Source organism: Neolamprologus multifasciatus, chromosome 5 (genome assembly GCF_963576455.1).
Source record: "Neolamprologus multifasciatus chromosome 5, fNeoMul1.2, whole genome shotgun sequence".
Classification (NCBI taxonomy): domain Eukaryota; kingdom Metazoa; phylum Chordata; class Actinopteri; order Cichliformes; family Cichlidae; genus Neolamprologus; species Neolamprologus multifasciatus.
Genome location: NC_140443.1, coordinates 34,287,856 through 34,299,917, shown reverse-complemented (window position 1 = coordinate 34,299,917; position 12,062 = coordinate 34,287,856). Strand labels below are relative to the sequence as shown.

Here is a 12,062-nt window from a genome sequence, read left to right as displayed (position 1 = left end):
ACACAGAAGGTGCTGGTTTTCAGATTTAACATTTCACCCTCTAGCAGTTTGAACTGATAACAGCTGTTATCAGTTGCTGCACGTCCGGCCTTTTAAATCTCTGCCGAGTTTAAATGACTGCGAGCACTGGCAGTCGTAGATGACACATTGTGAAATGACAGACAAGAGCAAGCAAGTCTTCTCAGTCCCAGCTTTACATTGCAATATTACGTCTTGGTTTATTACATCGATTTTTGCTACAGCTTAATCTTTCTGCTGGGTTGTGCCACGTATTTTGAAGGTGTTTGCCTCTGCTTCTGTGCTTCCTGCAATCCCCAAAGCAATCCCCGGTAACCTTTCCCCAACATGCAAAAGAAAGGTTACACCAGTGCAATTGTCTGAGCTTTAATACACTTCCCATCTCACTCCACTGCCACTGTTTTTTTCTGGACATTTTTGCTGTTCATTTAGCAAAAAAGCAAAACAATAAAAAAACTTTGAAAGTCACCCCTTTTTTTGTCTTATTGTTCTTCAGTTGGCTTCAAGCATCTGAACTTCTCATCACACTAAGTTTGCTGTCAAGCTGGATTAGTCCATGAAATCTAACTTGACAGTATGTTTAAAAAAATATATATATATATATATATATATTATTATAGGAAGGAACTCTGGGCTTACTTCTGACAGACAAAACTTGCTGAGTTGCAAGTTCAAAGTCTATCCATTTATTTTCTGGAGGCTGTTTCCCCCTCTGCCCGATTATTTCTCTTCACTCTAAAGTTTTTCTGCTGCAGCTTAGTGGTTACACGTGTGGCATCATCAATAGGAAGGCATCGGAAAGAATAGGGTGAGTAGAAGGTCAACACTTGCCTTTGCTTGATGAAGGCTTTTACTGTGGGGAGGAAGACAAATAGGAAACTGGAGCAAAAAAAAAAAAAAAGAGACTACTTATTTAACAAAACGAAGGAGATCACGTGAACCTATGGGACTTGTTGGGTTCATTTTATGAGAGAGAAGACAAGTATGTACTAAGTGCATTATCTTAAATTTATTATAGCAGTTAAAGGTTCATGTTAAAACTTGCTGTCTTTTCTTTCTTTCTTCACTCAGGACCCATACGGTAAAAAAATATATTTCAAAATATACAAAAAATGGCCAAAAAATATATATGCTAAAATACATTTTAAAATACATTTTAAAATATATTTATATATTATTATTATTATTTTGGAGGAAAGCCTTTAGACCCCACGTTTCATCTACTGCACCTTGTGAATATCTCCCTGTAATCCAGTTTTTAAGCGATTTTAAGCGTTTGACCCTGCTTCCAGCTGTTGTGCTTTTAAAATGTTTTAATGCTTTGTATCTTGTTCTATTTAATCTGAACAAACCCCTAAAAAAAACAGTGATCACTGTCGGCCTCTCTCAGTTTTTATTACCACTATTAATTTTAAAGCTCAGTTTTTAAAACCTTAGGATGTAGCTACAGCCCAGCCCATGCAGCAGTATATGAATGACTAACCTCGTATTGTGGATGGATTATCTCAGTTGTTCTCCTGACTGAAGTTTGGTCCTTTTACAGCATCCTGCCATGCGATCACATTTGTTCCTGACCACCGAGAACACTCGCGTTAACTTTTATCGAGTGGAAAAAAAGTTAGCTTGTTTATATGCTAACATAGCTGTGTCGCTAGCGGTCACGTAGCACATCTTTATATACCAGCTAGCCAAACTTCAGCAACCCTACAGACATCACTGCTGTTTAGTTTTCTGTCTTCATTTATGTTGGAAGTGATAACAGAGCTGTATGTTTGAATTTGTTTCCAAAACCCTGCAGTCAGGACATGCTATATTGTATTTAGATAGAAGCTAGCGAGCTAACTTCCTGCTAACTTCTAACTCCATTAAATGTCATAAATTCCGTTTTCATGGATGCCTGGATGTTGAACTCAATTGTTACACTTGGTAGAGCAGAACGCTGATCATTTTATTAAAGATGAAAGACTTTAGACAGTTTTTCAACTCTCAGTAATGCCATAGTGATCGTTTGATATATGGACCTGCAGCGGAGTTTAGGCCCAGACACGGCTAGTGACGTCGGACTTAACAACCGGATAGAAAAAGAGAGCAAACCTTCAGTGCCGTCTTCACTCGGGCCCACCGCGGTGCTGCAAAACGCAGCAGGACATTAAAAAAAAAAAAAAGGTTTTCCACACAGCGCATTCACCGTCTGCAGCAATATATATACACACACATATAAAAAAAAGATAAAACACTGAAAACCATCAATATCTGCAGTGCCTACTGATACAGAAAAATAAAACAAGAAACAAAAACGACAGCCGTGACAGCAGTCACAGTCTGTCGAATTACACCAGTTTAAAACAAATTAAAACACACTGATGTGTCGGGTCCTTTTACCCGCAGCCAGAAATCCACTTGGCAAAGCAGCAGCTCGCCCAGCTTGGACCAAGCACTCACAGCTTCAGGTTTGCTAGAGAATAGCCAATTGCCCACACCTGAGCTTTTGAAAGGGGCAAAAATCTGGGGCGGTTCCCAGACTCAGGTCTCACCTGTCACACCTGGATGTTAAACTTTAGTGTTACACCTGGTAGAGCAGCCACACTGATCATTTTATTAAAGATGAAAGAATTTAGACAGTTTTAACTCTCAGTGATGACACAGTGTTTGTTTGACTTTGGGACCTGGAGCAGAATTTGGACCTAGAAACAGCTGGTGACGTCAGACTTAAAGACCCTTCCCACTTCACCATGGCAGCCATCTCTAGGTTGTTGTCTATCCTTTACTGTTAAAGAAAGGGGAAAGAGAGCGCATTTCCTAATACCAGCCCTGTTTTTCTCTAGCATAGTCAGCCTTGAAGTTTTGTACCTTCTGGTGCCATCACCAGTCCAGGGAGATTACAGATTACACAGATTACAGCTGTGTAAAGGTTGTTTTTATTGAAAGGTAAAAACTGAGAGATAACCCAACTGATTAGGTGATCCCCAATGACCATGAATAAAGTTGAATAAATGACTGCTCAAAGCAGTAGTTTGTGACACCAAAAACAGAGAGTATTACATCTCATGCAGTGAGCATGCAGGCTGTACAAACATCATTGGTGTTTTTCAGTCAAGGTCAGTCACAGCCCAACAAAGCAAAACCTGCCGGCCTATTTAACTTCCTGAGGCTTCAAATAAGGAACACAAAGATTTGAATCATGGTCTCCTGGATGACAAACCTGCCTCACTAACTTCCTAATGTAGCCTTCCGGGTCTCTAAAATGGGACTGGCCAGTATTTCCATGGCTTCCATGGCTATGTGTTCCAAATTTACGATAAAAAGAATATGTATTTGGAAAATGCTCTGTGCTGTACCCAACTCCCATCTATAGCTGTCTTTCCTGTCCTTCTCTCTTTCTTTGCCTTAGCTCCTATCTCCTCACCTCCAACCCACCAATCACCACAAGCCACACCTCTCTGATTCATCTCAGCCCCTTTAGCTGTGTCGTAAGAAGGCGGCTATCTTCATCATTATCACCATGTTAATTCCAGAGTCTTATCTTCCTAAATAAAGTGTGCGGCTTTGTCTCTTTGTGCTGACATCCCCGGGCTGCTCTTGAATGTAGCTCATTTCTATCTTGCTCTGCTTTGCATTGAAATGAACCAGTTTTTTGGAGACGACCACGAGTGTAGCTTGCGTCAGCTCCATGCAAGCTAATAGGGGTATCAGCACTTGCCTGCATCAGAGAACATCAAAGCGAGCAATTCCCTCTGAACAGAGAATCCGAGTGCACACAGCGGGCAAGCATGCAAAAACACACACTCAGGCACACACACACAGACGGGTGCATACAGCGGGCATGAGGGAAGGGGAAGCTTCCTGTTATCATGCAGCATTTCCATATATGTTAATAGCATTCTTGTTATTGTGCAGAAACAGCCGATGGTGTGATGAAGTGATGAGCTGTCCTGGCTGCAGGGAAGAGGACTGACAGGGTTCGAAAACATTACGGTCTGTAATTTTTTTCTTTTTTCAGGCATTGATTTTCCTCCAAAACACACACAAACTGTAGAAGCACATACAGAAAACGCAACCACACAATTGATTTCCCGCCATTGTCCGTGTTAGTGCTGATATGAATGATGTGTTTGATGTGAGGCGAATCATTGATGTTTCTGCTAACACCACATGATCACCCTGTGAACAGTTTCATTTGATGCCACTTCTGAAAAACCTGTATGGGAACTGGGTCATGAAATTTCAGACTTTCAAACAATCATACTCCAAAGCTAGATGAATGGTACTTACTGCAGGCCCTGCTTTTGACCAACTTACTGATGTGCTATCGTGTGTGATCGCTGCTTTTCCATCTGTACACATCTGTGACAAACAAAACACATTAGAGCTATCACAGTACTGTAATCATATTTGCTGAAGGAGCTTTCTTCCCCCGCATTTGTTGTATAATTTGATTTGCTTGGTGAGTGGTCACAGAGCACTGCTCATTATCATCTGAATAATTCATAATGAATTATGTTTGTAATTTCTGCCTGGATATCAGATCTCTTTGAGGTCACGGAACTAATGTATCGATTGGTTAACATCTTTTGAGCATATGTTTTTCTAAAAGCGGCGAGTCCATTATATCAGCATAAAGGATTTCAACCAATGCCGTGCCACACACGGACTTCCAGTAGAGGCTCTGATTTAGCAGCTCTGATATAACATCAAACACCTCCTACTCATAGACAAACAAATAACATGCTGACAAATAAAGACATCAGATCCAAAAAGAAAAGCGTATACTGCAACAGAAAGGCTGTGGATAGCAGTTTTGACCTTGAATTTGGATGATGTGAATTTTGAAGTATACAGTACAGATACTCGAAGTGCTGCCTGTGAAACCAAGTTTTGTTTGTTGATTTCATAATCAACATCTTATGGTACAAATACAGGGTGTTCTGGGGCTAATTACTGACTCTCAAAGTAACTCTGTGCCTATTAAAGTACCATTACACACTCCAGTGTGTGAGTACTGCAGTGGCACTCCATGGATTGGACTTGTATGTCCAGCACTTTCCACAGACAGCTAATGAATTTGGAGGCCAATCAGACTCATTGTTGTTCTCCTAAAACCATTTTTACTTTAGAATGTGCCAGGGTGCATTATCCTGCTTAACAAGGTTACATGGAATAATGTTGCTATTAAAGGGTATACATGGCAGGACCCAAGGTTTCCCAGGAGAACATTGTACCTTTGCTGACTTGCATTCGTCCCATAGTGCATTTTGGTGTCTCCCGGTAAGAAACATGAGTCATCAGCCCAGGTCACCATCTTCCATTGGTTCGTGGCCCAGTTCTGATGTGAAAATGCCCATCGTTGGTGCTTTTGAGGGTGGAGAGGGGTCAGCATGGGATCAGGTTAGTCTCTAACTTTGCAGCACCTTATGCATGCAACAAATTGTGACCAACTGTGGATTCCAATATCTTTCTACGAGAACCACCACTAACCGTTTTGAGACATTTGAGCTACACCTGGTCTGTTGGATCAGACCACATGAGCCAGCCTTTGCTCCCCATGTGCATCACTTGGTTGCCCATGACCCTGTTGCTCTTTCTTATTTGGACCACTTTTGATAGATATTGACCACTGCAGACTTGGAACACCTCACAAGAAATGGAGTTTTGGAAATGCTCTGATCAGTTTGCTCAAATCACCAGATTTTCCTGCTTTTAGCACATTAGCTTTGAGGACAAATTGTTCATAATGTTATGGGGGTTGCTTCCTAGCATCAAAATATTGTAACTCTAAAGGTACAACAAGGTATTTTATTCTCTGGAAACAGTGCTAGCCACTGTGCCACTGTGCTGCCCTTAACAATAACAATAATAATAAAAAGTCTCAAAATGTTGGTCTACCTTACATTCAAATTTTTAAAATCACTGATGCGGGATATAAGAAAACCATAATCCTAATCACACGAGCCAAGGTGTGAAAATGAGTGTGGGTCACAATAAGCCAAGGTTTTGGGTGAACCCATTGTGAAATCTAGCCCCACGCTATCATGTGTTTTACTGAGGTCAAAGGACCCCTCCCCCTTAGACTTCAAGCTCCTTAGACTTCTTGACAGGAACTTGTGGCCTTGCTGACAAACCACTGATGATTGAAAACATTATAACCAGATTTTATTTGCTTCATTTGTGTGGTATCTAAATATTTTTTTCAGTTTACAATTTAAAAGTATAATGCTACATGCTGTAGCTAAGAGGGGTTTTATGGTGCAAGCAGCGTCCGATTTTTTAGGTTCTTCTGACAGTATGTCAGAGGAAGTCTAAATAGCTGCTCTTGCTGATGTGGTTCAGGCACCTGATCGAGATGTCACTCAGATGTGTCCCTGTGGAGGTATTCCAGACTGATGAGCAGGAGACACTGAAAAAGCTGCAGACATCATACTGCATATTTCATCTTACCTGAGGATCCCTTAGGATGGAGCTGGAGGCTGTGAGTGAAGAGACTTCTGGACTAGAGTGATTAGTCTGCTGCCACTGCAGTTGGAATAAATGCATGAATAAGTGGGCAACACAAACAAGCTAGTACTTAGCTCTACTTAGCTTACCTAACTTGCCTAGCTGTTGTTTGGATTCGGGAGACAGACACTATCTCTACTTTTAAGATTAGGCTTAAAACTTTCCTTTTTGCTAAAGCATATAGTTAGGGCTGGACCAGGTGACCCTGAATCCTCCCTTAGTTATGCTGCAATAGACGTAGGCTGCCGGGGGATTCCCATGATGCATTGAGTTTTTCCTTTCCAGTCACCTTTCTCACTCACTATGTATTAACAGACCTCTCTGCATTGAATCATATCTGTTATTAATCTCTGTCTCTCTTCCACAGCATGTCTTTATCCTGTCTTCCTTCTCTCACCCCAACCAGTCGCAGCAGATGGCCCCGCCCCTCCCTGAGCCTGGTTCTGTTGGAGGTTTCTTCCCACTGTCGCCAAAGTGCTTGTTCATAGGGGGTCATATGATTGTTGGGTTTTTCTCTGTATCTATGAAGCGCCTTGAGGCAACTTTTGTTGTGATTTGGCGCTATATAAATAAAATTGAATTGAATTGAATTGAAGTCTGATTAAGTCACTCCAAAATGTTGGACTTCTCTGAGTGTTTTGGATCATTGTCCTGCTGAAAAAGTGCACTTGACCCGAGCTTAAAAATAAAATTGAATAAAATTGAATTGAATTGAATTGTTGTAAAACCAAATACATCTCACAAATATTATTGCTTTACCAAGAGTTATAAAATGATATACTTAACACAAATGCATCGGTTCAGCCTTATGTAGAAAAGAATGAACAGATCCTTGGTTTCAAAAGCCAGTACTGTCTACTTCAGCAGGAAAAAACAAACAACACAATGCTTAATTTATGATTCTGTGATTCTGTCTGTCAGTGTAAGGATAAGGATGTGCTCCAATGCAGTTCTCCAAAATTCCAACTGCCTTTTACTTGACGTGGATGATATTTTTCTTTCTTTTTGGCACTCGGTTTCACTTCAACTTCAACTCTTCTCTGCGACTGGGTGATGACCTAACAGTACAAACATATTTTAAAATTGTTAAAGTTTCCGCCTGACCATGAAATCAAAAGAGTGAGCTGGAGTACACTACAAAGCTCCATCCAGTTAACTACAGAACTGAGAGATAATTCTGTTTCGTCTTTTATTATGAGACACTATTTTTAAGTCGCACAAAAGCATTTGGTGGAGTGGTAGTATGAAAATTTTAATTAATGCGGCCCTAATTATTGCATTGGAGCAGCTTCTGTTTTGCGAGTATCCTAGTGCTGCCCTTCCCAAGTTGAATTTTCTGATGTGTGCAGATCTTCACATCGGCTCCTTGTTATTGCTACGTGGCATGAGTACAACCCAAACAACTCAGCAGGCAGCTTCTTTTTTTAAAAGTGATTTAGAAATTGGGCTAGTACCTCTGGGACTGTCAAGAGTTTATACGCTGTTAAAGATTCTCTTTCTTCTATTTCATTGATTATCTACATTGACCGCTCGACATCAAAGGTTAATTTAAGGTTGATTCAAGCAACCCATATGGAAAAGATATATTAAAAACTTATATGATTTACTCATGAAAGTGGCCTCTTTCTCATTACTTTCATATATTGTTTTAGTAAGTATCCAAAACATACAAGTTTCATTATATAATTTTTCAAGGGATCGTATATCTGTTTTCACTCTTGTATGCTTTTCATACAAGTTTCACACAAGACAGATACAAACTTTATAAGATTTATATATATATCTTTTCCATATGGGAAAACACAGTGCTGCGCATAAACAGATGTGATAGCATTAAATGCATTTATCATCCCTCGATGAAAGGAGGTTTCATAGTTAACATATTTATATCATAAAGACAAACAAAATTTTAAATACATTTCATGGATTCATTAAACTGTCAACGATGGGCAGGTGATTTCAGAGAAAACGGTGTTAAGTAAAATCATACTCTTTAAAGGAAAACCGTGGTGATGTTTAGAGGAAGGCTACCTGGTTGCAGGGTTTAATTAAAACTTTTGTGACTTAATGTAATTTATTCTGAACAAACACGTGAATAATTGGACGAGTGCAGCTTTAAATCTGTTACTGTGTGGCAAACATTTACACAGTGATTAGAATGAATTCATCAGCATACATTCCTTATTTGGCAAACACTTATGGAGACACTTTCAGACCAACAAAGTGACACACAAAGCTCATCGTTATGAAACAATTGGTTTGTCCTCACAAAAGATACAAATTTATAAAATGAGGAGATATCTTTTTTCCTTTTTATTACACATCCTAAAGTTGTGGCTAAGTTACAGACAGTCTCTGTGCTGACAATTTGTGCCTCTCAATTCACTGACCTGGACCTCTCTGCCTTTTTCATGCTGTTGGTGCCTTTTGGAGCATTTTTAATGGAGTTCTCTGACAATACGGCTTGCTCTCTGTTACACACTGTCCGAGTACATACTGTGCAGTGCAACCTCATAGTTTATATGGATGCAGCAACACTCTACTCTCCAACCTAATCACTAATTCTGTCTCCAAAAAAAGAGAAAAAAGTTCACATACTCGATATATACTAAAAGTTCAAAGACTTCAAAAACTCTGTGTGACGTTCCTGTCTCATCTTTTCTTTACAATCAGTATGAAATAGTGCATAAGCCCATTGCAGGGAACATTGCCTGTATAAATTACAATACACTTGCAAATGTGTTTTCGTTTGCACGCTTAAATTGAGTATTCTGAGGACTAAGTTACTGATGATGAGACAAGCTTTATTAATCCCAGGGGGAAATTGAGTTAACATAGCAGCAGAAATTTCCTGTCAGGAGTGGGATTTGAACCCACGCCTCCAGAGAAGACTGCAGCCTAAACACAGCACCTTTGACCACTCAGCCATTCTGACACGTGATGTTGACCTGTAGCACCGAGCTCCGAGTCCTAATTCTACACCAGTGTTTTACAGAGATTATTTGCTTTGTCCTCTGATTGCCAAGATTCATCACTGACACTGACTTCACAGTGTTAACCATGCACAGTAAATGCAAAGCACATCGTGAATGTTGATGTGCAGAAATCTGCTTGCTCATCAGTGCTCCTTCCATTCATGTAGTCCTGCAGTAGTTCCAGTACATCCATTGTGCAATATAACACAAGTGTTACTGTTTCAAAGATTGCCAAAATGATTGCTCTAACCAGTAATGTCACTGGTTGTAATTGGTGATATAATATATTCACAGTATTTGTACTGAATCAGATTAATGATCTGTTCTGTGATGTTATTGTGGACTTCATAAACCAATGATGATCATTTCAGTTTTTGCCTCAAAATCCAGGGAAAGGGACTGTGACGCACCACTAATCTTTAAGATATGATGTGAAAACTGATATGTGAGCACAGGCGTCTTTATGATGATTCCTCAGACTTCATTTTAAAAGCCTGGCTTCAGTACATACACATTATGTCACCAGGCCTCCTAAATATTTACACACATGGGTCAGAGTTTCTGAATAAAAGACATGACCTAATGTCAAGGTTCAGTTTGCAGAGCCCCTTCATTGCATGAGATGTGGTGCATGGCTCTTTCAGTTGTGTCACATGGATCCCAGTATTAACACTATGACCTGTTCACATATGACACAGAATCCAGGTGACTATGTGGAGTGTTAGGTTTACTTACCTGTATTTCATTTGAATTTCTATATGTATGTTTATTTTGTTAGTCTGTGTGTACTTTATGTATAATATATGGCCTGTTTACAGAGCTACACAATTAAATCATGAATATATGCATATTAAATGATGTTTGGGAAAAATGGTGCATAGAAAATATATTGTCAAACTCACTGTCTGCACTGACAATCACTGGAAACTCAGCTTTTCATGTTACCCAACAGTCGTGACACCAGACGAATTCATATTTACCGTTGAGTAGACAATATTATTATTAACTTTTGACACAGTAATTTTTGCTTAGATGTGTTAAGTTATCATTAACGCATCTATCTGCTGTGTTTATTCAGTCCTTTTTAAATTGTAAGGCATAATTCATACACCTTTCTCTTCTTCTTATTATTATTACAGAAATTATTTGGTGTCACTTATTAATCTGAATGTGCTTGGAACCAAGAAAATATGGAATCAACTTTCCATTCTTTCCACCTAACTGCTATTATCTGCTATGGCAGGTAAAGCAGCTCAGCCCCTTAGTTATCCCTGCATATCAAAACATTTTGGTCAGTTTCTGTTCCAATATAAGTGCGTACCAGTGCACAAAATAAGGTCCATGAAAACACGGATGAGTTCGTTTTGGTGTGGAAGAACTCGACTGGCCTGTACAGAGTCCTGACTTCAAGACCTGGATAGGACACCTTTGGATTGAAGTAGAGCAGATACTGCGAGCTAGGTCTTCTTTTCCAATATCATTGTTCAACCTCACGAATGAGCTTTTGGAAGAATGGTCAAAAATTCCAATAAATGGTGAACTTCTAATGGTTAGTGAAATCTCATCGTGTAGCCCCCCCCCCAACTCATAAAAACTCTGAATGGGGTGTATTTTTTTTTTAAATTCATACACCTGGATAGTAATTGAATAAGAGATGTTGCTTTGTTGTTTGACAGGTGTCCCAATACAGGTAGCTGGCATCTGCTAGGCCTCATCCACTACTGTTAGTCATTAATCTGGACCTGTTCACTGTGTTTACTGCTGGAGCACTCTAGAGCACTCATGAGCATCTTACTAATACTATGGCTCGTGGTGTGGTACAAATATCCCAGAATTCATTTCAGTTCAGTTGTATTTATGTTACACCAAATTACAACAACAGCCACCTCAAGGTACAACTAGAACAAATATGTTGATTAGTTTGTTCTTGTGTTGCATCCAGAGTTTTTGAGACTAGTGCACCTGGCCTATGAACCACCTTGAAGTTAAAGGGCTGCAAAGCCAGATACCACTTGGTGATCCAGGCGTTGGTACCCTCTGCGCATGGTCTGAGCAGAGGGTGAATGAGTTTCCCAGGAGATAATACAGGACTAGGGATGGGTATCGTTTAGGTTTTATCCGATACCGGTGCCAAACCGGTACTTTTGATACGGTGCCGCTGCTTAAACGGTGCTCAAACCGGTGCTTAAAGAATGGAGAACACAAACTTTGTCCAAAAACCTCTCATGTTTAACTGTTTTCCACTTTTTCGTTGGTCATTTTAGCCTTTTTGGCCAGGGTGAAGGGAGTATCTGCCATCAAACAAGAAGACAGCCGCATGTAACTACAACGGTGTTTGCTAGTTCACCTTACATGCATTAATGTAATAACGTGGTTAGCCTACTCAACGTAAATTACACACGAACAACATTAAGCTACTCACGCAGAGAAGAACGGCTGCTGCTGCATCATCATCCTCATCATTTCTGCTACACTGGCAGGGCTAGGGGCCAGGACTCTACTCTTCGGGTTTTTGGGGGATGTTGCTAACTCCGGGTCGATAACAGGCACCACACCCGCAGTAGATGTGCTCAGTGT

General features: G+C 40.0%; 1 protein-coding gene and 1 non-coding gene across 2 annotated transcripts in view; both read right to left on the bottom strand.

The window, feature by feature from the left end:
* cdk18 (cyclin dependent kinase 18) overlaps positions 1-12,062 on the bottom strand; it is a 637,630-nt gene that overhangs the window by 75,290 nt on the left and 550,278 nt on the right. The gene's annotated exons all lie outside the window — the stretch shown is intronic.
* trnal-uag (transfer RNA leucine (anticodon UAG)) lies at positions 9,363-9,445 on the bottom strand. The gene has a single exon. It is a non-coding gene; the product is annotated as a tRNA-Leu (tRNA).